The 26938-nt window shown below is 37.1% G+C and overlaps 1 protein-coding gene across 2 annotated transcripts in view; it reads right to left on the reverse strand.

Moving 5' to 3' along the window:
• MS4A13 (membrane spanning 4-domains A13) overlaps positions 1-26938 on the reverse strand; it is a 92748-nt gene that overhangs the window by 13719 nt on the left and 52091 nt on the right. For both annotated transcript variants that reach the window (XR_009216255.1, XR_009216254.1), the window contains exon 8: positions 13823-13879. The gene's annotated coding sequence lies outside the window, so the exon portion shown is untranslated. The remainder of the gene's footprint in view (positions 1-13822; positions 13880-26938) is intronic.

Below are 26938 nucleotides of genomic sequence, written 5' to 3' on the forward strand. Positions count from 1 at the left end.
TTGGTTTGCACTTGGAAAGTGAAAGATATGCACTTGGAATATCTTTTTCCATTCTTTTACTTTGAGCATAGGTGTGTTCTTAAAGCTGAATTCTCTTGCTGGCAGGATATAATTGGGTCTTTTTTTTGTTTTAATCTATCCAGCCACTCTGTGCCTTTTGATTGCAGAATTCAATCCATTTATATTTGGAGTAATTATTGATATGTAAGAACTTATTAATGCCATCTTATTAATGCTTTGTGGATGTTTTGTTTTGTTTTGTTTTTGTGAGGAAGATTAGCCCTGGGATAACATCTGTGCCCATCTCCCTCTACTTTATATGGGATGCCACCACAGCATGACTTGACAAGTAGTGTGTTGGTGCAAGCCTGGCATCTGAACCTGCAAACCCCGGGCCGCCGAAGTGGAGTGCACACACTTAACTGCTATGCCACTGGGCCGGACCCTCCTTTCTGGCTGTTTTGTAGTTCCATCATTCCTTTTTCCCTTTCTTTCTGCCTACCTTTGTGAATTGGTGATTTTTCTTGGTGCTATGCTCGGATTTCCTTCTCTTTTATCTTTTGTGAATCTACTATAGGTTTTTGCTTTGTGGTTACCATGAGGCTAACATAAAATATCTTATAGATAAAATAGTCCATTTTAAGCTGATAGCAACTTAACTTCAATCACATCCAAAAGCTCTACCTTTTTACTCTTCTTTTTTGTTTTGTTTTTTTAAATTTTTTGCTGAGGAAGACTCACTCTGCGCTAACATCTGTGCCAATCTTCCTCTATTTTGCATGCCGGTCGCCGCCAAAGCATGGCCGCCAACGAGTGGTGTAGGTCTGTGCCTGGGAACTGAGCCTGGGCTGCCAAAGCAGAGTGCACTGAACTTAACCACTAGGCCATGGGGCCAGCCCCCTTTTATGTTTTTGATGTCACAATTTACCTCTTTTTATATTGTGTATTTGTTAACAAATTATAGTAGCTATAGTTATTTTTAATATTCTTTTCCTTTAACCTTTATACTATAGTTAAGTGGTTAAACGCCATCATATCACAGAACTAGGGTTTTCCAAATCTGACTGCATATTTACCTTTACCAGCATGTTGTAATTTTTCATTAATTTCATGTTACTTATTAGGGTCTTTTCATTTCAGCCTGACGATCTTCTTTCAGCACTTCTTGCAAGGCAAGTCCATTGATGATGAACTCCCTCAGTTTTTGTTTGTCTGGGAAAGTCTTTATTTCTCCTTCATTTCTGAAGGATAACTTTGCTGGATAGAGTATTATGGCTGGCAATTTTTTCTTTCAATATTGTGAATATATCATACCATTCTCTCCTGGCCTGTAAGGTTGTTGCTGAGAAATCTGCTGAGAGTCTAAAGGGGCTTCCTTTGTAAGTTACAATTTTTTTTTCTTGCTGCTTGTAGGATTCTCACTTTGTCTTTGATTTTTGACAGTTTCATTATTATGTGTCTTGGAGCAGCTCATTTCAAAATGAGAAAATGTATTAGCTTTGTGAACTTGGATGTCCAAGTCCTTCTCCAAGTTTGGGAAGTTGTCAGCTATTATTTTTTTAAATAAACTTTCTGCATCTTTCTACCTCTGGAACTCCAGTAATTCTGATATTGTTCTTTTGATGGCGTCCCATTGATCATGTAGGCTTTCTTGCTTCTTTTTAATCCTTTTTTCTTTGTTCTCCTATGACTGGGGCATTTAAAAGTTCCTATCCTCTAACTGACTGGTTCTATTTTCTGTTTGGTCTATTCTGCTGTTGATGCTTTCTATTGCATTTTTCATTTCATTCATTGAATTCTTCTGCTTCAGATTTTCTTTTTGATTCTTTTTTATGATTTCTATCTCTTTGTTAAATTTATAATTTTGTTCATGTATTATTTTCCTGATTTTGTTGAATTGTCTTTCTGTATTTTCTTTTTTTTTTTAATTTTTTGTTTATTGCAGTAACATTGCTTTATGACATTGTAAAAATTTCAGGTGTACATCATTGTACTTCTATTTCTGCATAGATTACATCATGTTCACCACCAAAATACTAATTACAACCCATCACCACACACATGTACCAAATTATCCCTTTCACCCTCCTCCCTCCCCCCTTCCCCTCTGGTAACCACCAATCCAATCTCTGTCCCTATGTGTTTGTTTATTGTTGTTATTATCTACTACTTAATGAAGGAAATCATACGGTATTTGACCTTCTCCCTCTGACTTATTTCACTTTGCATTATACCCTCAATGTCCATCCATGTTGTCACAAATGGCTGGATTTCATCATTTCTTATGGCTGAGTAGTATTCCATTGTGTATATATACCACAGCTTCTTTATCCATTCGTCCCTTGATGGACAATTAGGTTGCTTCCAAGTCTTGGCTATTGTGAATAACGCTGCAATGAACACAGGGGTGCATGTACCTTTACAAATTGGTGTTTTCAAGTTCTTTGGATAAATACCCAACAGTGGAATAGCTGGATCATATGGTAGTTCTATCCTTGACTTTTTGAGGAATCTCCATACTGTTTTCCATAGTGGCTGCACCAGTTTGCACTCCCACCAGCAGTGTATGAGAGTTCCCTTCTCTCCACATCCTCTCCAACACGTTGTCTCCTGTCTTGTTAATTATGGCCATTCTGACAGGCGGGAGGTGATATCTCATTGTAGTTTTGATTTGCATTTCCCTGATAGTTAGTGATTTTGAACATCTTTTCATGTGTCTGTTGGCCATCTGTATATCTTCTTTGGAGAAATGTCTGTTCAGGTCTTTTGCCCATTTTTTAATTGGGTTGTTAGTTTTTTTGTTGTTGAGATGCATGAGTTCTTTATATATTTTGGAGATTAAGCCCTTATCAGATTATGGTTTGCAAATATCTTCTCCCAATTGTTAGGTTGTCTTTTCGTTTTGTTGATGGTTTCCTTTGCTGTGCAGAAGCTTTTTAGTTTGATGTAGTCCCATTTGTTTATTTTTTCTATTGTTTCTCTTGCCCGGTCAGACGTGGTGTTTGAAAAGATGTTGCTAAGACTGATGTCGAAGAGCGTACTGCCTATGTTTTCTTCTAGAAGTTTCACAGTTTCAGGTCTTACATTCAAGTCTTTAATCCATTTGGAGTTAATTTTTGTGTATAGTGTAAGGTAAGGGTCTACTTTCATTTTTTTGCATATGGCTATCCAGTTTTCCCAACACCATTTGTTGAAGAGACTTTCTTTTCCCCATTGTATGTTCTTGGCTCCTTTGTCAAAGATTAGCTGTCCATAGATGTGTGGGTTTATTTCTGGGCTTTCGATTCTATTCCATTGATCTGTGTGTCTGTTTTTGTGCCAGTACCATGCTGTTTGGGTTACTATAGCTTTGTAGTATATTTTGAAATCAGGGAGTGTGATACCTCCAGCTTTGTTCTTTTTTCTCAGGATTCCTTTAGCTATTCGGGGTCTTTTGTTGTTCCATATAAATTTTAGGATTCTTTGTTCTATTTCTGTGAAAAATGTTGTTGGAACTTTGATAGGGATTGCATTGACTCTATAGATGGCTTTAGGAAGTATGGACATCTTAATTATGTTAATTCTTCCAATCCAAGAGCATGGAATATCTTTCCATTTCTTTGTGTCTTCTTCACTTTCTTTCAGAAATGTTTTATAGTTTTCGGTGTACAGATCTTTCACCTCTTTGGTTAAGTTTATTCCTAGGTATTTTATTCTTTTTGTTGCAATTGTAAATGGGATGGTATTCTTAATTTCTCTTTCTGCTACTTCGTTGTTAGTGTACAGAAATACAACTGATTTTTGTATGTTGATTTTGTATCCTGCAACTTTACCATATTCGTTTATTACTTCTAAAAGTTTTCTGGTGGATTCTTTAGGGTTTTCTATATATAAAATCATGTCATCTGCAAATAGTGACAGTTTCACTTCTTCCTTTCCAATTTGGATCCCTTTTATTTCTTTCTCTTGCCTGATTGCTTGGGCTAGGACTTCCAGTACTATGTTAAATAGGAGTGGTGAGAGTGGGCATCCTTGTCTGGTTCCTGTTCTTAGAGGGATGGCTTTCAGTTTTTCACCATTGAGGATGATATTAGCTGTGGGTTTCTCATATATGGTCTTTATTATGTTGAGATACTTTCCTTCTATCCCCATTTTATTCAGAGTTTTTATCATAAATGGATGCTGTATCTTGTCAAATGCTTTCTCTGCATCTATTGAGATGATCATGTGATTTTTATTCTTCCTTTTATTAATGTGGTGTATTACGTTGATTGATTTGCAAATGTTAAACCATTCCTGCATACCTGGAATAAATCCCACTTGATCATGGTGTATAATCTTTTTAACATATTGTTGTATGCGATTTGCTAGTATTTTGTTGAGGATTTTTGCATCGATGTTCATCAGTGATATTGGCCTGTAATTTTCTTTTTTTTGTGTTGTCCTTGTCTGGTTTTGGTATCAGGGTAATGTCAGCTTCGTAGAATGAGTTAGGGAGCTTCCCCCCCTCCTCAATTTTTTGGAAGAGTTTGAGAAGGATAGGTATTAAGTCTTCTTTGAATGTTTGGTAGAATTCCCCAGGGAAGCCATCTGGTCCTGGACTTTTATTTTTGGGGAGGTTTGTGATTACTGTTTCGATCTCCTTACTGGTGATTGGTCTATTTAAATTCTCTACTTCTTGATCCAGTTTTGGAAGGTTGTATGATTCTAAGAATTTATCCATTTCTTCCAGATTGTCGAATTGGTTGGTATATAGCTTTTCATAGTATTCTCTTATAATCTTTTGTATTTCCGAAGTGTCTGTTGTAACCTCTCCTCTTTCATTTCTGATTTTACGTATTTGTGCCTTCTCTCTTTTTTTCTTGGTGAGTCTAGCTAAAGATTTGTCAATTTTGTTGGTCTTTTCAAAGAACCAGCTCTTGGTTTTATTAATTTTTTTCTATTGTCTTTTGTTCTCTATTTCATTTATTTCTGCTCTGATTTTTATTATTTCCCTTCTTCTGCTGATTTTGGGCTTGGTTTGTTCTTCTTTTTCCAGTTCCTTTAGGTGCATTGTTAGATTGTTTATTTGAGATTTTTCTTGTTTGTTGAGATAGGCCTGTATCGCTATAAACTTCCCTCTTAGAACTGCTTTTGCTGTATCCCATAAATTCTGGCATGTCGTATTTTCATTTTCATTTGTCTCCAGGTATTTTTTGATTTCTTCTTTGATTTCTTCGTTAACCCAGTCGTTGTTAAGTAGCATTTTGTTTAATCTCCATGTATTTGTGGCTTTTCTGATTTTCTTCCTATAGTTGATTTCTAGTTTCATACCGTTGTGGTCAGAAAAGATGCTTGGTATTATTTCAATCTTCTTAAATTTATGGAGACTTGTTTTGTGGCCTAATATGTGATCAATCCTGGAGAATGTTCCATGTGCATTTGAAAAGTACATGTATTCTTCGGTTTTTGGATGGAATGCTCTGTATATATCTACTAGGTCCATCTGTTCTAGTGTGTCGTTTAAGGCCAATGTTTCCTTATTGATCTTCTGTTTGGATGATCTATCCGTTGGTGTAAGTGGAGTGTTAAAGTCCCCTACTATTATTGTGTTACTGTCTATTTCTATGTCTGTTAATAATTGCTTTATATATTTAGGTGCACCTACATTGGGTGCGTAGATATTTACAAGTGTTATATCCTCTTGTTGGATTGTTCCCTTGATCATTATGTAATGCCCTTCTTTGTCTCTTTTTACAGTTTTTGTTTTAAAGTCTATTTTGTCTGATATGAGTACTGTTATCCCAGCTTTCTTTTCATTGCCATTTGCATGGAATATCTTTTTCCATCCTTTCACTTTCAGTTTGTGAGTGTCTTTAGGTCTGAAGTGTGTCTCTTGTATGCAGCATATATATGGGTCTTGTTTTTTTATCCAGTCAGCCACCCTATGCCTTTTAATTGGAGCATTTAGTCCATTGACGTTTAAAGTAGCTATTGATAAGCATGTACTTACTACCGTTTTTTAACTTTTTTTTTTTCTCAGTGTTTTAGTAGTCCTTCTCTGTTCCTTTCTTCTTCTATACAGAATTGATGGTCACTTTAGTTTGACCTCTGTCTGAAAGCTGTACTCTTAACTCCCCTCCTCCCTCCTTTTATGTTTTTGATATCATATCTAACCTCTTTTTTGTGTATTTGTATCCATTACGTTCTAATCATGGAAATAGATAATTTTTCCTATTTGTGGTCTTCTCTTTTCCCCTTAAATCAGTCCCTTTAACATTTCTTGTAGCACTGGTTTCTTGGTGACAAACTCCTTTAATTTTTGCTTATCTGGGAAAATTTTGATCTCTCCTTCCATTTTGAATGATAACCTTGCTGGGTAGAGTATTCTTGTCTGTAAGTTTTTTCCTTTTAGTACTTTAAATATATCATGCCATTCTCTTCTAGCCTGTAAGGTTTCTGCTGAGAAGTCAGCTGATAGCCTTATGGGGTTTCCTTTGTATGTAACTTGACATTCTCTTACGGCTTTTAGGATTCTCTCTTTATCTTTAATTCTGGACATTTTGATTATGATGTGTCTTGGTGTGGGCCTCTTTGGGTTTATCTTGTTTGGGGCTCTCTGTGATTCCTGTACCTGAATGTCTGTTTCCTTCCTTAGGTTAGGGAAGTTTCCATCTATTATTTCTTGAAATAGATTCGCTGCCCCCTTGTCTCGCTCTTCTTCCGGGACACCTATAACATGGATGTTAGTGCACTTGATGTTGTCCCAGAGGTCCCTTAGACTGTCCTCACTCTTTTTAATTCTTTTCTCTTTTACCTGTTCACCTTGGGTAATTTCTTCTAGTCTTTCGTCCAGCTCACATATCCATTCTTCTGTATCCTCTACTCTTCTTTTGAGTCCGTCTAATGAATTTTTCATTTGTAGTATTGTATTCTTCATTTCTGATTGGTTCTTTTTTATATCTTCCATTTCTTTGTTGACATTCTCACTGAGTTCATCTATTCTTCTGCCCAGATCAGTGAGCATCCTTAACACTCTTAGTTTGAACTCTCTGTCGGGTAGGTTGCTCATTTCTGTTTCACTTAGTTCCTTTTCTGGGGTTTTGTCCTGTTCCCTTACTTGGAATGTATTCTTTTGCCTCCTCATTTTGCCTCTTTCCCTGTGCTTGTGTCTACGTATTAGGTAGGTCAGCTACGTCTCCTGCTCTTGTATAGGTGACCTTATGTAAGTGATGCCTTACGAGGCTTCCAGTCTGCTTCCCTCAGTTCTCAATGTTCCAGGGGTGACCCCTATGTGTGCTACGTGTGTCCTTCTGTTGTGGCCTGTTTGCTCTCCCTGTAGGCGCCCAGGGAGGCTGAGTTATGCTCCTGGCCAGCTGTTGTAATGCTCAGTTGCTTGTAGTTGTTGTGGGCCCTTCAGTCTCTTTATCAGGTGTGGGGAGCCCCAGCACAGTTGGCTGCAAGTTCTAATACCACATTTGTGTTGCAGTATTTCTTTTAAGTGAGTAGGCCCCCAGCATGGCAGGTTGTTAGGCTCAGGGCCTTACAATTGCTGTAAGCCTCTAGCCTATTAGGTCTCTTGCCAGCTCTCTGAGGATTGCAGCTGGGTGGGGCTGGCCTCAGGCATAGGAGCACCCAATCGTTTCAGGCTTTGGAAGGTGGGGCAAACCTCCTATGTGGGTCTTTGAGAAGCACAAGTCTTCTGCAGCTGACAAACCCTGCCGCCCACAGGTCCAAACACACAGTCAACACAGTCCTGCCCCGTGTGAGCGCCCCGACCTCCCCAAGCGGACCCAGTCTCTCCACGGCGGGAGCCCCACACACTCCGCCACCGCCCCACACTCTCCACCCGCTCCTTGTGCACACCCTGCCCCGCTCAAGTCGGCTCAGTTGCCAGGCTGCAGAGAATCCAGTCACCAATCTATGCAGGCCCACAAGTTGCCTGAGGGCTTGTTGTTGGGTGGGGCCAGTCTCTAGGGTGGGCTGCCTGCCCTGGCTGAGCTGGATTAAATCGGTGCTCTAGTGGGTGGGGCAGACCCTGGGCTAGCAGGCCTCAGGGAGAACTCCAATGGCGTCTGTGTCAGCGTGCCCACACCGGGCCACAACAATGGCCGCCGCCAATCTCCCAGTCCCTGGAGAGGTCTCACCTCTCACTGAGATGCACTCAGGGCCTATTAGGTGAGTCTCTTTTCACCACAGCACTGTGCACCTTTCTTTCTGGTGATTTTAGGATGCTTTCTGAAATGGGTGAGTTTGTGCGTGGGCCCTTTAAGAGCCGGTTTTAATTTCTTTGTGAACCGGGTTTTCTGGGGGTACTCCCCAGTGTTTTAGTAGCAGGCAAAGTCAGATATTATGCCGCTGGTCTCGATTGTGCTGGGTCCACAAAATGCCCGCAGCGGGGGCGCTCCTGGCTCAGGACCCCACGCCTCCAGGGAGGCTGCGTACCTGTGAGCTGGTCCCGGTGGCCGTGAAGCTGGCGGCTTGTGAAGGCGGCGTTTTTCCTCTCCAGAATGGAGTCTCTGCCTCTTCTACCTCAGTTAGGATTGTCCGTTGTTGCAGGAGTTCCTCTTATGCAGTTTTCAGTTCTGTCTCAGGGGTAATTTTTCCACGAGTAGTTGTAAATTGGCTGTGTCCTCGGGAGGGGTTGAGTTCTGAGTCTGCCTATGCCGCCTTCTTGACCTGCCTCTGTATTTTCTTGTAGCTCATTGAGTTTCCTCAAAATAGCTATTTTGAATTCTTTATTGGGTAAATCACAGAATTCCATGTCTTTTGGTTTGGTTACCGGAGGATAATTGTGATCTTTTAGTGATGTCATGTTTCCTTGAGTCTTCATGTTCTTTAGAGTTTTGTGTTGATGTTTTCACATTTGAAATAACAGTCACCTCCTCCAATCTTCACTAGTTGTCTTCAGGTGGGAGATCCTTTTCATTGGTCCTGCTTATATCTGGGGTTTCTCCTACCTTGTGTGGGTACATCTGTTTCATGCTTCTTTCTCCCTCTTGTGGCACAATTCTTTAGCTTGTATGTTTTCTCTTGATCTTACAACTCACCAAGCCAGCTGCTGGAAACCCTTTTTGTTTTCCCAAAAGTGTTGCTACATCTCAAGTTTGTGGTTTCTCCTTTGCTGTAGATCCTGGTCTGTTTTCTGTTGACACTCCCTGTCTACTGGAGCTCAATTTCTCACCACCCTTGGGTGGACAATGAGCCAGCCTCAGGGTGGGGGGAGGTGTGGGTTTGGCACTTGGGGCATTGGAGGTGCCTGTGGGCCAGGTTGGGGGATCCTCAGGTGAAGTTTTCCCAGCAGCTCATGGCAGGCTTCTCACTGGAGTCCAGAGTGTGGTCAGCAGGAACCACATCCATTTAATGCCCCCTGATACTCTTCTCTGCCTCTTTATCAATCTCTTCCCTCTCCCAGTCACATAGGTCCAGCTTCAATACTTGGTGGTGAAGGAGAGAAACAAGTTTCTCAGAAGCATCCAGCACTGCTGAAGAAGCTGAACACTCACCAACTGTTCTCCCTTTCCCCCACAGGAGAAGTTGCCAGTGGCTAATTTGGCCTCATGCTGTACCACTCTGAGGAAGAGGTGTAGTTCCTCTTATCCCCTCCAGTGCAACCAAACTCATATTGCTTTTTCTCTAATGGAGTGCTCGGATCTCTCCTCAGGAAACTTGAACTTCTACAAAGACTCTCTTGTCCAGGGGTGTCTGCCCAAGTCAGTGCTCTACAGGTGTTACCCAACCACAGTGGAGAGGGGTCAAGGCCAGGTCACAGGTTCCTGCTGGTTCCACAGCCCACACTGAGGTCTATCTGCTTGTTACTAGATGCACGGGTGGATGAGACTGCTCCCAGGTCACTTAGTGTATCGGGTTGAATCCCACACCTCCCACAGAGGCACTTTTGTTCATGGAGGGATGCCAAATTTTAGTTGTTAAAGGGGACATGAAAAGGAGGGATGTCCAATCCTTTTATTTATTGAGACATGAGGCTTGTTTTATGGCCTATCATATGATTTATCCTAAAGAGTGTCCCATGTGCACTTGGAAAAACTGTATTTTTCTGTTATTGGGTGGAGTGTTATATTGATGTTTCTGAAGTCTAATTGGTTTATGGTGTTGTTTAATTCTTCTATATCCTTGTTGATCTTCTGCCTACTTTTTCTATCCATTATTGATAGCAGGTTATTTAAGTTTACAACTATTATTGATGAATTGTTCATTTCTCACTTAAATTCTGTCAGTTTTCTTCATTTATTTTAGGGCATTTTTGTCAGGTGCATATCCTCTTGATGGATTGACCCTCCTATTGTTATACAATGTTCTTTCCTTTAGTAACAATTTTTGTCTTATGGTGTATTTTTTCTAATATTAATATAGACAATCCAGCTGTCTTGGTTAGTTTACGTGGCATACTTTTCTATACTTCCACTTTAAACATATTTGCATCTTTGAATCTAAAATGTATCTCTTTTAGACAGCATATAGTTGGATAATATTTTTGTTTGTCAATTCTGCCAATCTGCTTTTTTATTGAAGTATTTAATCCATTTGCATTTAAAGTAATTACTGATAGGGTAGGATTTATGTCTGGCATTTTGCTCTTAGTGTCATATATGTCTTATATCTGTTTTTTTCCTCTATTCTTCCATTACTGCCTTCATTTTTTATTAAATATATATTTCCTAGTGTGCCGTACCAGTTCATTTGTTTCCTTTACTATATATTTTTAGTCATTTTTTAGTGGTCTCCTTGGGGATTCCAATTAGCATGTTAATTTAAAATGATCTATTTAGATTAATACTAACTTAATTTGTATAGTATATCAAATTTTGCTCAGATATAATTCTGCTTCCTCCCCCTATTTTCTACTATTATTGTTATGCAAATTACATCTTTATACATTATGAGCTCATCAACACAGCTTATAATTACTGCTTTATTCAATTTTTTCTTAAATCAGGTAAGAGAAGAAAAGAGTTATAAACAAAATGCATTTATACTGTCTTTTATATTTAATTATGTAGTTCCTTTTGCCAATATTCCTTATTTCTGCATGTAAATTCAAGAACTATCTAGGGTCCTATCATTTTAGCCTGAAGGACTCTCTTTAATTTTTTCTGTAGTGCAGGTATGCTAGTGACAAATTCTCTCAGTTTAAAAAAGAAATCTGGTAATGCCTTAATTTCTCCTTTAGTATTTCAAGAATAGTTTGGCTGTCTAAAGAATTTTTGAGGGGCTGGCCTGGTGGCGTAGTGGTTAAGTTCACATGCTCTGCTTTGGTGACCTGGGGTTCGCTGGTTTGGATTCTGGGCGTGGACCTACTCACTGCTCCTCAAGCCATGCTGAGGCGGCGTCCCACATAGAGCAACTAGAAGGACATACAACCATGACATGCAACTATCTACTGTGGCTTTGGGGAGAAAAAAGGAAAAAAGGAGGAAGATTGGCAACAGATGTTAGCTCAGGGCCAATCTTCCTCAAAAAAAAAAAATTCACCTCTAAAAAAAAAATGAATTTTTGAAATGTTTCTTCAAAACATTGAAAATGTCATCCCACTGCCTCAACCCTCTGATTTCTGATGAGAAGTCAGCTATTAATCTTATTGAGAATCCCTTGTGTGTTATAAATCATTTTTATTTTGCTCCTTTCAAGATTTTCTCTTTATTTTTGAATTTCATCAGTTCGACTATGATAAGTCTATGTGGATTTTCTTGAGTTTATTCCACTTGGAGTTTATTGAGCATCTTTAACATTTAGAATATTATTTTCCATCAAGTTGGAAAATTTTCTGCCAATACTTCTTCAATATTTCTGTTCCCCTTTTTTTCTCTTCTCTTTTGGGGACCTCCGTTATACGTACATTGGTATGCTTGGTGTCCCACACGTCTCTGAGCTCATGTTCATTTTTCTTTATTTTTTATCTTTCTGCCCCTCATATTAGATAATGTCTATTGACCTATCTTCAAGTTTTCTAATTCTTTCTTCTGTCAGCTCTAGTCTGTTGTTTATCTCCTCTAGTGAATTCTTCACTTAGTGTTTGTCCTTTTCAACTCCAGAATATTTAATTGGTTCTTTTAAAAATAATTTCTATCTCATTATTGATATTATCTATTTGGTGAGACATAATGCTTATACTTTCTTTTAATTCTTTAAATATTGTTTTCTTTAGTTCTTTGCATATATTTATAACAGAGGATTTAATGTCATTGACTATTAAGCCTAAAATCTGTGTCCCATTAGGGCCATTTGCTGTCAATTGCTTTTTTTCCTGCTTATTTGAAATATGTTTCAATGTCTTTGCATGTTTCCTTTTCTTAAATGGACATTTTTATATAATTTATTGTAACAAATTTGGTATTAGATTGTTCCCTTCCCTCCAGAATTCTTTAGTTTTGCTGTATTTTTTGTTGTTGTTTTTCTTGTTCCTGCTTATTTGTTTAGTGACTTTCCTGGATTCATTCTGTAAGTATTGTATTTCTTCATGTGGAGTCCCTGAGTTCTCTGCTATCTTTTTTAAAAGTTCTTTTTTTTAAAAAACCTGGCTTCCTAGGGGTTACCCCTGGGTCAGTATAATTTAATGCCAGTCAATAATCCTTTGCCAAGGGGAATTTGTGTGAGAATATACACCTTAAAACTTCAATCAGTTTACAAGACAGAATTAGCTTTCACTTCTTGTTTACTCACAGCCTCACAGTCAGCCAGAGGTGAATGAATGGGTCCCTCTCCTTTCCCAGGTCTATCCTGGGCATGCATACAGCCTTCCACATGTAAATAGCATTTTTGATCTCTAAGAATATGCTGGAGCTTCTCAATGCTCCCCATGGTTTTCTAGTTATCCAGAATTTTCTTTTAAATTTCTGGCCAGGCCTTTGTTCACCTCAACTGAAATCACAGCTTTATGCAGCTGCACTGTTGCCAGAAGATTGATATTGTTTCAGAATTCCCTGGTGGTAGTGACTTTCCTTTGTTTTCACTGAGATGAGGTCTGTCTCCAAAGAAATAGCCACACCACCCTGGGAATAGAGGTTTTTCAGGTTGCTGCAAGTTCAAACAAAATATTGACTGTGCTCAGAGGATGGTGATTTTAAGAGAGCATGAAAGGATGTCAATCCTCTCAATCGTCTCCAAGACTACAGGCTTTCCATGTTATCACACCAATGAGCAGGAGATTGAGGGGGAATGGGAATAGCTCCAAGTTGAAACATTATAGAACCCTCTATTTTTTGAGTATCTATAATAGTATCTATTGGATAGACAATTTTGAGTTTTTATTGTGACTCTGGTTAATTTCCAGTGTTCTGAAATCACTAATTTTAGTTGTTTTCCTTGTTTTTGTGGAAGAATGAGCTCATGGAGTTTCTTATTCTGCCATTCAAGAAGTTAGTCTACTAGCACTAACGTTCATAATTACTCTAATTTCTCATTCTTCCATTTAACTACCTGTCAACATAAAACTCAGCACTCTCTAAGAGAATCAACATAATCCAGACTCTTTACAATATCTCACACCATACAACCATTGTCCACCATATAATCAAAAGTTCCTAGACATGCGAAGAAGCAAAAAAAAAGTAAGCTAATAACAGATACTGGGTTATCTCACAGTATCCAAATTTACATGTCATAACCAACATTTTAATTTGCATTAAACGATTTATCACATAGAAATTTAACTCCATGATTAACTTCATACACCCTGAATTATTTTTATGGCTAATGAAATATAACAGTTTTTAATAATTAGAGTGTTTCCTTTTTTTTGTGATAAAAATGCCATAAAAATCTAACTGCTGCCTCCTTACTGACTCTCCTTCTTTTGGAAAATAGAACTGTTATCTCTAGAGTTGCTACAAACATTCTGACTTACCAAGAACATTGAACGCCTCATCTCTAACCACATTGTCAAGGTTCCTGAGAGGACAAACTGGAAACAAAACACACATTTATTGATACTCAGTCATATGTTTATATACAAGTAAGAGAATTCTGAAATGCTGTAACATGAAGAATATCATCTTAATTCTTTAGTAGGACCATTGAGAAAGTCATCCATGAAATAATTCAAGGTTTCTCTATTACAGAGAGGTGAGAGAGCATGAAGTCTCTTGTCACTAACGTAACACGTGTGTTGGATATGGGGCAATGGACTTTATGGGGCAAAAGGAGTGTCAAATTTTACTTAGTCTTTGTCAATCTTATGTATTGAGCCCACAAGGGAATTAAAAGAAAATATATCCAATTAATGAATTTACTACTAGACAATGTTATATCTTGGTGATTTCACATGCAAGTACTTTTAATATAATGTTAAAAATATTTCATTAATAGAAAAATCATTCAGAAAACATTTAAGCTTCATGTTATATATTTAAATATAAGAATCACATAATGTCTTCCATGAGTAGCTTGTTCTGAGACTTTTCATCATTTCCTAAAACTAGTTAGAAAGATGGCAGTTATGGTGTATCAGAAATTTATTTTTTTCATTGGTGCAACTTTTATGCATGCATGGAAACTTCCCACAGCGTTAAAAAATTACCTGTTCAGTTAGTAGTAGAGGAGAGGAATGTTCTTTCCCCAGGAAAATGGGGCCACTAATATGTCAATACTAAATAGCGTTTTTGGGTCAGAAGGATCTGAATTTGAATTCTTTTCACTTTCTTTCTATGTGACTCAAGAGAAATTACTTAAGCTAACAAGTTTTGCTTTTTTCCTTGGTAAAGTGGGGATTAATATTTTTTACCTTGTTGTGTTACTGTGTTGTTGTTGTAATAGTTACATATAAAGCAATTTGCTGAATTGTTTATAGTAAACTTGGTCCTACAGCTTCCACCTAAGGCTCAGGACTACATTTCAGAATTGCTTTCCTTGTACGGTTCCCAGTTACAGTTGGCCAAGAGAGAATATCAAGCAGTATTTGGAAGGGAAAAGGGAAGCAGAAACAATTACTCTCAGAACGTCAGAGTGATCAGACACGGCAACTGTCGCCTCCGTTTTTTCTCTCCTTTGTTATATTTCCATTTTGTCTTCTAGAAGCAGCAGTTCCCTGACTTCTCCATGACCTTCCCTTTGCAACCCTATTCTAGTGGCCAGGACCCTCTAGCTTCTTAGATTTAATTACAACTTCAATTTGTCTACTCATACTCCTTAGGCAGGAGTAATTAGTGACTCTCTTCATGATTCTCCAATTCTCCTTTTCACATCTCATCTCTAGGAACTCCTACATTTATGAAGGCTCCAATTATCATAGTAGTTTCTATATTCCCATAAATCTTGAAGTGGCCATGTTTTCTTTACAAAACCCTGCACTGAAATAAGCACTTTACTACAGGATCCCATGTTTGGGGCAAACAGCAAATATTATTGATTTTTATTACTTTCTATTTTCTACTTCCACATATCTTACTTGGGATTTTTCCTAGACCTTTGAAATGAGTGCTTCTTTTGTCTTCCAGCTACTTATCTTAGACATTTTACATAAAGCAAGAGAAGACTCTATTCCTCCTCAGCATCCTGGACTTCCTCCATTTGAGGTTCTCATTCTAGAAAAGCCTCCCAGAAAATCAAAACATAAAACAAAGTCATCAAAAAGAAAAATACCACAAGGACAATGTTTTCTCTTTTAATCTCAGGCAAAATCACAGTCATAAATAAAATTACTCTAGTTATTTATCACATGTTGCAGAGGCTTCTTTGCAAAGTACACAGGCTGAGGCTCATACGTTCATTCTTGCTTGTAGCTCTATTTCTGACTAATAATCCATTAAACACATCAAAGGGGTATATGAGCAACAGTGAATTCTAAGCGATTTACAGTTAGATCATCAACCTTTTCAAAGGTATTAATTCCCAATTTATGTAGGGCTTTGAAGGAGGGCTTTGGACATGGAGATTAGTCAATGGGATGTGGCATGGCAACAAGAAAACCTTGATTTTGTGGGTAAAACTGATTTAGGATATTTCCATTTTCTCAATTAGTGCATTCATATTTGTGATCCTAGGGCTGGTGATATAAAAGAGAATACTTGGGGGGCCACTTTAAATAGGTAAATCAAAGAAGGCCTCTTGAGAGAGTAATATGTAAGCTGAGATCATATGATAAAATTGACCTGAAGTCTTGAAGCCTGGAGGAAGGAGTTTTCCAGGGAGAGGAAATGTAAGCACTTACAGAGAAGAAATCTTTATTTTTTTTAAGGAATAGAACAAAGACCAATGTGCCTAGAACAGAATGAATGAGGGATCATCACCCCATATGAGATTGCCCTCGGATCAATTGCTTTCCTTTAGAAGAGTATGCGGTTTATTTTTTTCATAACACTTACAATTAGAAATTTTTAAATATTTGCTTGCTTGTTTACTCTCTACCTCCTCAACTAAGAAAGTGAGGTCTATGAAAGTAGAGGCATTACTTACTTAAACTTAATGTATGTCTTGTTCATTGTTTTATTCCAGTCCTTAGAGCAATTCTTGCAAATAGTGGCTGTCCAATATATTTCTTAACCGAATGAATGAAAATATAATTTAAACAACATAATTCACTTTAGAAATGAAGTTAAACAAATGTGTGAATAGCCCTTTCAATAGATTCCATGTTTTCTGATTTACTAGAGTTCATTTTCAACCAGGTCCCAGATGATAGAGACCATAAAAGAGAGCATCTCGTGAAATCCCAATCAAGACCCCTTCAGGTTTGTTTGGTATGTATGTGTGTATGCAAATTACAAACTGATTCCAAAATTTACATGGCAAGGTGATGCAAAAATAGCCAAGATAATCTTGAAGAAAAACAAAATGGTAGGAACTCACTATACCACATTAAAATTTACTTAAAGCCATAATAGTACCAGTACAATTGTAATACCAGTATAATTACAGAAAAACAGAGAGTTCAGAAGTGTATTCAAACCTATGTCGACACTTGATTTATAGAGGCAAAAAAATCTTCTTTCTAATAAATGGTGCTTTTGAAATATCCATATTATAAAAACATGAAATTTGACCCCTAATTCATATCATAAAAAAAATAAATTCCAAGTACATTGGAAAACTAAATGCAAAAGGTAAAACAATTCAGCTTCTAGAATATAATATAAAAATATCTTCTTGACCTTAAAGCAGGAAAAGATTCATTAAATTGGGTATAAAAATACTACCAATGCAGGAAAAAATTGCTATATTGGGCTATACCAAGATTAAGAACTTTTTAATCAAAAAACACCCTTAAGGGAGAGAAAAGGCAAGCCAGAGAGTAGAAAAGATGTCTAGGATACATATACTGACAAAAGGTTTGTATCCAGAATATATAAAGAACTATAGCAAATTAGTACTAAAAAGGAGAGACAATCCAATTAAAAAATGTGACGAAATTTGTATAAGTACTTTAAAAAATAGGATGTCAAAGTAGCCAATAAACAAATGAGAAGGTTCTCCACCTCGTTAATCATCAAGGCAATGCAACCTAAAACCACAAATTAAAAGCACTAACCAGAATGGTTAAAATTAAGAAAACTGACAACACAAAGTACTGCTGAGGATACAGAACAACAGTAATTCTCATAACCTGCTAATGGATGTGTATATTGGTAAAACTACTTGAGAAATTTTGGCATTATATACTAATGTTGACCATATGCATTACCAAAGAACTAGCAATTTTATTTTTGTATATAAACCTAAAAGATTTTTCCATACGTGTGCAACTAAAGGCATGTACATGAAAGTTACTAATAGCCCAAACTGGAAGTATTGTAATACTCAAAACTGGAAGCAACCCAAATGTCCTTCCATTAGATTAAATAAATAAACTATAGTAGATTAATACAATGGAATATTAATCAGCAATAATCTGAATGAACCACAGCTATATCAATAAGAAGGGTGGATCTCACAATTATAAGTTGAGCAAAGAAGCCAGATACAAAATAATACATACTGTATGATTCTAATTATATAAAGTTTAAAAACACATAAGAGTAATATATGATATTAGAAGTCAGGTTAATGGTTAGGATAGGAGGGAGAGGTTATCGATTAGAAGGGACCTGAGAGGGACTTCTGAGGTTCTAGATGTTTTTTTTTTTTTTTTTGATCTTGGTGTTGTTACACTGATATATTCACTTAGTGATAATTAATTGAGATGTAAAATTATAGTTTTTGGGCTTCTTTTTATTGAGGTCATAATAGTTTATAACATTGTGAAATTTCAGTTGTACATTATTATTTGTCAGTCAGCATGTAAATGTGCCCCTTCACCCCTTATGCCTAGCCCCCCACCCCCTTCCCCCTGGTAACCACCAAACTGTTCTGTCTGTGTGTTAGTTTATCTTCCAAATATGAGTGAAATCATATGGTGTTTTTCTCTGTCTGGCATATTTTGCTTAACATAATACCCTCAAGGTCCATCCATATTGTTGTGAATGGGATGATTTTGTCTTTTTTTATGGCTGAATAGTATTCCAGTGTATATATATACCACATGCTCTTTATCCATTCATCAGTCAATGGACATTTGGGTTGCATCCATGTCTTGGCTATAGTGAATAATGCTGCAATGAACATAGGGGTGCATAAGTCTCTTTGGATTGTTGATTTCAAGTTCTTTGGGTAAATACCCAGTAGTGGGATAGCTGGGTCATATGGTATTTCTATTTTTAATTTTTTGAGGAATCTCCATACTGTTTTCCATAGAGGCTGTACCAGTTTGCATTCCCACCAGCAGTGTATGAGGGTTCTCTTTTGTCCACAATCTCTCCAACATTTGTTATTTTTTGTGTTGGTGATTATAGCTATTCTAATGGGTGTAAGGTGATACCGTAGCGTAGTTTTGCATTTCCCTGATGATTAGTGATGTTGAACATGTTTTCATGTGCCTGTTGGCCATCTGTATATCTTCTTTGGAAAAATGTCTGTTCATATCCTCCACCCATTTTTTGATCAGGTTGTTTGCTTTTGTTGTTCAGTTGTGTGAGTTCCTTACATATAAGGGAGATTAACTTCATGTTGGATATATGATTTGCAAATATTTTCTCCCAGTTCGTGGGTTTTTTTTTCATTTTGATCCTGGTTTCCTTTGCCTTGCAGAAGCTCTTTAGTCTTACGAAGTCCCACTTGTTTATTTTTTCTTTTGTTTCTCTTGTCCAAGTAGACATGAAATTCGAAAGAGTCCTCTAAGACCAGTGTCAAAGAGCGTACTGCCTCTATTTTCTTCTAGGAGTTTTATGGTTTCAAGTCTTACCTTCAAGTCTTTGATCCATTTTGAGTTAATTTTTGTGTATGGTGTAAGATAATGGTCTACTTTCATTCTTTTGAATGTGGCTGTCCAGTTTTCCCAGCACCATTTATTGAAGAGAATTTCCTTTTTCCATTGTATGTTCTTAGCTCCTTTGTTGAAGAATAGCTGTCCATAGATGTGTGGTCTTATTTCTGGGCTTTCAATTCTGTTCCACTGATCTGTGTGTCTGTTTTTGTACAATACCATGCTGTTTTGATTACTACAGCTTTGTAGTATATTTTGAAGTCAGGGGTTGTGATGCCTCCAGCTTTGTTCTTTATTCTCAGGATTGCTTTAGCTATTCAGGGTCTTTTGTTGCCCCATATGAATTTTAGAATTCTTTGTTCTAGTTCCATGAAGAATGCCTTTGGGATTCTAATTGGGATTGCATTGAATCTGTAGATCGCTTTAGGTAGTATGGACCTTTTAACTATGTTTATTCTTCCAATCCATGTGCATAAGATATCTTTCCATTTCTTTATGTCATCATCAATTCCTTTCAATAATGTCTTATAGTTTTCATTGTATAGGTCTTTCATCTCCTTGGTTAAATTTATTCCTAGATATTTTATTTTATTTTTTTTTGTTGCACTTGTAAATGGGATTGTGTTCTTGAGTTCTCTTTCTGTTAGTTCATTATTAGAGTATAGAAATGCAACTGATTTTTGTAAGTTGATTTTGTACCCTGCAACTTAGCTGTAGTTTTTGATTATTTCTAATAGTTTTCCAATGGATTCTTTAGGGTTTTCTATATATAAAATCATGTCATCTGCAAACAGTGAGAGTTTCACTTCTTCATTGCCTATTTGGATTCCTTTTATTACTTTTCCTTGCCTAATTGCTGTATCCAAAATCTCCAGTACTATGTTGAATAAGAGTGATGAGAGTGGACACCCTTGTCTCGTTCCTGTTCTCAGAGGAATGGCTTTCAGTTTTTCCCCATTGAGTATGATGTTGGCTGTGGGTTTGTCATATATAGCCTTTATTATGTTGAGGTACTTTCCTTCTATATCCATTTTATTGAGAGATTTTATCATAAATGAATGTTGGATCTTGTCAACGCTTTCTCTGCATCTATTGAGAGGATCATGTGGTTTTTATTCCTCGTTTTGTTAATGTGGTGTATCACGCTCATTGATTTGCAGATGTTGAACCATACTTGTGTCCCTGTTATAAATCCCACTTGATCATGGTGTATGATATTTTTAATGTATTGCTGTATTGGGTTTGCCAATATTTTGTTTAGTATTTTTGCATCTATGTTATCAGTGATATTGGCCTGTAATTTTCTTTCTTTGTATTGTCTTTGTCTGCCTTTGGTATCAGGGTGATGTTGGCCTCGTAGAATGTGTTGGGAAGTGTTCTATCTTCCTCTAATTTTTCCAATAGTTTGAGAAGGATAGGTTAAATCTTCTTTGACTGTTTGGTAGAATTCTCCAGAGAAGCCATCTGGTCTTGGACTTTTTTTGGGGGAGGTTTTTGATTACTGTCTCAATCTCTTTACTAGTGATCAATCTATTCAGATTCTCTATTTATTCTTGATTCATTTTTGGGAGGTTGTAGGAGTCTAAGAATTTATCCATTTCTTCTAGATTGTCCAATTTGTTGGCATCTATTTTTCATAGTACTCTCTTATAATCCTTTGTATTTCTGTGGTATCTGTTGTAATTTCTCCTCTTTCATTTCTAATTTTATTTATTTGAGGCTTCTCTTTCTTCTTAGTGAGTCTGGCTAAGGGTTTGTCAATTTTGTTTATCTTCTCAAAGAACCAGCTCTTTGTTTCATTGATCCTTTCCACTGTTTTTTCATTTGTTTGTTTCAATTTCATTTATTTTTGCTCTAATTTTTATTATTTCCCTCCCTCTTCTGACTTTGGGCTTTGTTTGTTCTTCTTTTTCTAATTCTGTTAGGTGTAGTTTACGATTGTTTATTTGAGATTTTTCTTGTTTGTTAAGGTGGGACTGTATTGCTATGACTTTCCCTCTTAGCATTGCTTTTGCTGAATCCCATATGAGACGGTATGCTGTATTTTCATTTTCATTTGTCTCCAGATATTTTTTCATTTCTCCTTTAATTTCTTCAATGATCCATTCAGTAGCATGTTGTTTAGTCCACATCTTGGTCACTTTCCCAGTTTTTTCCTTGTAGTTGATTTCTAGTTTCACAGCATTATGGTCAGAAAAGATGCTTGTTATGATTTCAATCTTCTTAAATTTACTGAGGCTTGCCTTGTTTCCCAACATATGGTCTATCCTTGAGAATGTTCCATGTGCACTTGAGAAGAATTGTGTTATCTGCTTTGTTTGGATGGAGTGCTCTCTACATATCTGTTAAGTCCATCTGGTCTACTTTTTCATTTAAGCCCACTATTTCCTTGTTGATTTTCTGTGTGGATGATCTATCCATTGATGTAAGTGGGGGTGTTAAGATCCCCTACTATTATTGTGTTGTTGTTAATATCTCCTTTTAGGTTTGTTAATAGTTCCTTTAAGTACTTTGGTGCTCCTGTGTTGGGTGCATATATAAGTGTTGTGTCTTCTTGGTGGAGTGTGCCTTTTATCAATATATACTGCCCCTCTTTGTCTCTCATTACCTGTTTATCTTGAAGTCTACTTTGTCTGATATAAGTATGGCAACATCTGCTTTCTTTTGTTTGCCATTAGCTTGGAGTATCGTCTTACATCCCTTCACTCTGAGCCTGTGTTTGTCTTTAGAGCTGAGATGTGTTTCCTGGAGGCAGCATATTGTTGAATCTTGTTTTTTAATCCATACTGCCACTGTGTGTCTTTTGATTGGAGAACTCAATCCATTAACATTTAGAATGAATATTGATATATGAGGGCTTAATGCTGCCATTTTATTACTCATTTTCCAGTTCTTCCACATTTCCTTTTTTTCTTGTCCCATGTGTTTCGGACTACCAATTCAGTCTGGTAGTTCTCTCTGATGGTTTTCTTAGTTTTTTCTTTATTTATCATTTGTGTCTCTATTCTGATTATTTGTTTAGTGGTTACCAGGAGGTTTGTATAAAAAATCTCATAGATGAGATAGTCCATTTTCTGATAGCTTCTTATTTCCTTAGACTAAGTTGATTCCATCCCCTCCCTCTTCTTCTTCTAAGTTATTATTTTCACAACATATTCCATCTTGTATTGTGAGTTCGTGGTTAAAATGATGAAATTATATTTATTTTTGGGGTTTTCCTTCCCTTTATCTTTGATGTTATAATTAAGTGATTGCTAGCCTATTCTGATAGAGAGCTGCAATTTTTCTGATTTTGTGTACCTATTTTTCTCCTTGCTCAAGGCTTTGTATCCCCTTTCTTTTTCTTTTTTTTTTTTCAGGTATGAGGGTCTTCTTGAGCATTCCTTGTAGTTGTTATCTTGTGGTGATGAACTCCCTTAACTTTTCTTTATCTGGAAAAGTTTTTATTTCTCCATCATATCTGACGGATATTTTTACTGGACAGAGTATTCTTGGCTGAAAGTTTTTGTCTTCCAGAATTTTGAATATATCATTCCACTCTATCCAAGCCTGTAAGGTATCTGCTGAGAAATCCACTGAAAGTCAGATAGGGTATCCTTTGTTAAGTTATTTTCTTCTGCCTTCCTGCCCTTAATATGTTTTCTTTGCCATTTATTTTTTCCAGCTTTACTACTATATGCCTTGGAAATGATCTTTTCACATTAATATAGCTAGGAGATCTATTGGCTTCATTCACTTGTATTTCCAGCTCTTTCACCAGGTTTGCGAAGTTCTCAGCTATTATTTCTTTGAATAAGCTCTCTGCTCCTTTTCCCCTCTCTTCTCTTGCTGGAATACCCATAATCCTTATGTTGTGTTTCCTAATTGAGTCGGATATTTCTTGGAGAATTTCTTCATTTCTTCTTAGTCTTAGTTCTGTCTTCTCCTCCATCTGAAGCATTTCTGTATTCCTATCATCTAGATTGCTAATTCTGTCCTCCATATTGTCAGCTCTGTTATTTAAAGACTCCAGATTTTTCTTTATCTCCTCCATTGTGTTTTTCATCTCCAACATTTCTGATTGATTGGGTTTTTCTTTATAGTTTCAATCTCTTCTGTGAAGAAGTTCCTGATTTCATTGAACTGTCTATCTGTATTATCTTGTTACTTGTTGAGCTTTTTAATAATAGCTATTTTGAATTCTCTTTCATTTAGATTACAGATTTCTGTGCCTTCAGGATTGATTTCTGAGTGCTTGTCATTTTCCTTCTGGTCTGGAGATTTAATATATTTTTGCATACTGTTTAATGGCATGGATTTGTACCTCTGCATAGCAATATTATGTGGTTGCAGCTTCCACCTGCCACCACTGGGTGGGGGTCAAAAACTGTGTATTCTGGGCACGCCACAAGCCCTGGCCTCTAGCTGCTCCTTTTCTGTGGAGTGCATGGGCGCTCTTGCTGACTGGCTGAGCTGGAGCACAGGGCTAGGGTGGGGCACTTTTGCCTGCCCAATCCTGGGGGCTTCTTGCTCTTCCCTCGCTATCTGCTCTTCTGGGGTGCTAGCTTGATGAAGACACCCCTGCAACAGTTCAGTCACCTCCATGTGGGGGTTTCCCATGGGCTGTGAGGGAACTTGGAGAGTGACTGTTTTCCTGTGGAATGCCACCTCTCCCTTCTCCCCTCTCAGAGACACGTGGTCCCAGGGTCGCTGCCATTCGGGAGGGAGAGGAGCTCTCTTTACCATCTTCCACTTCCTCTGGGGGGGCCCAGTACCTCCACTTTCAGACGTAGGGCTGTGTGGGTCTCTCAGACATCTTTTGTGTTGTATGAATGTCCTCTCTTGGTATATGAATGTCCTTTTTGTTGTATCTTAGGGGGGAGAGTCTAAGGGGAGAGCTCATTCTGCCATGATGCTTGGACATTTTTAATGTATGTTTTATTTAAACATTAAAAAAATAAAAAATAGAATGACAATAGCACCTAACTCACAAAACTTCTCTCCAATAGACTTAGTTAATTCAGAGAATTAATATAGAAGCCAATGCATATCCAATTCACTGTCAGCAATTTTCTTCTGGAATTGTCTTATATTGAGTGGCTAAACTTAGAATTTTTCTCTCATTAAAATTTTGAATCAATGTTTTAATAACCCCATACAAGTATTAGTGGTTATAATGTCTTCCTGTTCATGTTGAAATAGGTACATGGAAAATGCTAGCAACATCCTATAAGAGCCAGAGCTAACATCCCCATGAAGATCTCATAAAAATAATTGAAAATAAAGAAGGTATTTTGAAGGGATGGGAGATGAACTCATAACAATCAAAACATTCTTGATTGTGAACAACATCCATGTTATTCCCTCAACCAGAAATACCTTCAAAGGCCCTTTCTCCCATTTCCCCACAATCAGTGTGGTACTTAATGGACTCAAAACAATTTTTTTAAATAATAAAAGAATGTCTCCTAGTCTGAAGTGTAAGTTTGTTGAGATTAAGTAACATATTATTTATTTTTCTTTTAATTCTCACATCTAGCAAAATGCCAAACACAAATTAAATGGTAAATAAATGTTTGAATAAACCCAAAATATTTATTAACAGAGGAAATAATAGTTTCAGAAAAATTGTTTGAGTTAAACAAATAAACAAAAAATCCCAAATAATTTTAAATACTTTTATATCATAAATATGGATATATGTGACAATTTTTACAATGGCAACCTGATTTTTAACCAGAATATTATTTGAAATATTAATACAATTGACTCATCTGTTCTTCACTTAGAACCTATATATTTGGCACCTCTAAATTGAATTAAGGCCCTCATTTTTCTTGTCCAAACTGTGGTGACCTCCTCGCTTTCTAAGATCTAATGTCTTACTACTCATAGAGTGACAGTGCTAAAACATTCTATTTATCGCACTGTCTTCAGTCAGAATACTATTGTCCAGGGCTGTCCAATAGAAATATATTACAAAGAATATATGTAATTTTAAGTTTTCCTGTACCACATTAGGAAAAGGAAAAAATATGTGTAATTGACTTTATTATATTTTATGTAACCCTATATATCCAAAATGCTATCATTTCAACATTGTTGTTAGGTACCATCAAGTTGGCTCTAACTCCTGGTGACCCTGTGAATGAGTGATGTCCACAACGTCCTGTCCTCAACAGCCCTACTCAGCTTCTATAGACTCATGCCTATGGTTTTTTTTATGGATTCAATCCATGTCCTATTTGGCCTTCCTCTTTTCCTGCTGCCTTCTACTTTTCCCAGCATTATTGTCTTTTCCAAAGAATCCTGCTCTCTCATGACGTACCCAAAGTAGGACAGCCTCAGTTTTATCATTTTTGCCTCCAGCAATAGTTCAAACTTAATTTGCTCTAGGACCCACTTTTGTTCATTTTTTTCAACATAGAATCAATATAAAATTATGACATATTTTACTTTTTTTTTTTTTTTTTTTTTTTTTTTTTTGTGAGGAGATCAGCCCTGAGCTAACATCCGCCAATCCTCCTCTTCTTTTGCTGAGGAAGACGGCCCTGGGCTAACATCGGTGCCTATCTTCCTCCACTTTATATGGGACGCCGCCACAGCATGGCTTACCAAGCAGTACTTCGGTGCGCGCCCGGGATCCGAACCAGCGAACCCCGGGCCGCCGCAGCGGAGCACGCGCACCCAACCGCTTGCGCCACCAGGCCGGCCCCTACATTTTTTATTACATATTTTTGTTTATTTACTTTACATTTTATACTTTTATATTAAGGTTTTGAAATCTGGTATGTATTTCACATTCACAACACTTCTCAATGTGGGTTAGCCACATTGTGAATGCTGAAAAGCTACATGTTAGTAGTGGCTAGTGTACTGGACAGTGCAGCTCTAGTACTTGGTCATCGTCTCTTTTTCTTCTTCTTCAATTCCTTGGTGATCTCATCCAGTCTCACGGTTTTCAAATATCTACCTGCTAGTGAATTCTAAACTTATATCTTAAGCCTAACTCTCTCATCTAAACTCTAGATTCCATATCCAACAGGCTGCTCAACATCTCCAGTTGAATATAAAATAGATATCTCAAACTCAATGTGTTCAAAATAAACTCATTATCTTCTCTGAAAACCAGCTCTACCCACAGTCTTCCCTGTATTAGTTGATGGCAATTCATTCCTTCTATTAGCCTAAACCAAAATCCTGGCATTATCCTTCACTTCTCTCTTTCTCTTACATTCCACACCCAATCCATTAAGATATTCAATTAGCTCTACCTCAACAATATATTTAAAATCACGTTACTTTTTACCCCCTTCACTACTACGAAATTTGTTTGGGTCTACCTGGATTTATTCAGTAGCTTTCTAAAAGATCTCCTTGGCCCCCTTCATTATATTTTCAACACAGCATCCAAAGTGATCTTTTTAAAACTTATGCCATATTATTTAACTCTATTCATGAAACACTATAATAACTCCAATTTCACTTACAATAAAAGCCAAAGTCCTTGCAATGACTTATAAAGTCCTATATTATCTTTTCCCTCATTATTTTTTCTGACGTCTTTTCTGATGCTTTTGCTCTTTCTCACTTTGCTTCAGCAATACTGGCCATATTTTTCTAGGAACACTGCAGTCATACTAGACATTGAAGACTTTGTTCTGGCTGTTTCCTATCTTAGAATGTTCTTCCTCCACATTTGGCCACAAGTCTCACTTTTTCAAGTCTTTGCTCAAATGCCACCATGAT

This window comes from Diceros bicornis, chromosome 31 (genome assembly GCF_020826845.1).
Source record: "Diceros bicornis minor isolate mBicDic1 chromosome 31, mDicBic1.mat.cur, whole genome shotgun sequence".
NCBI lineage: Eukaryota > Metazoa > Chordata > Mammalia > Perissodactyla > Rhinocerotidae > Diceros > Diceros bicornis.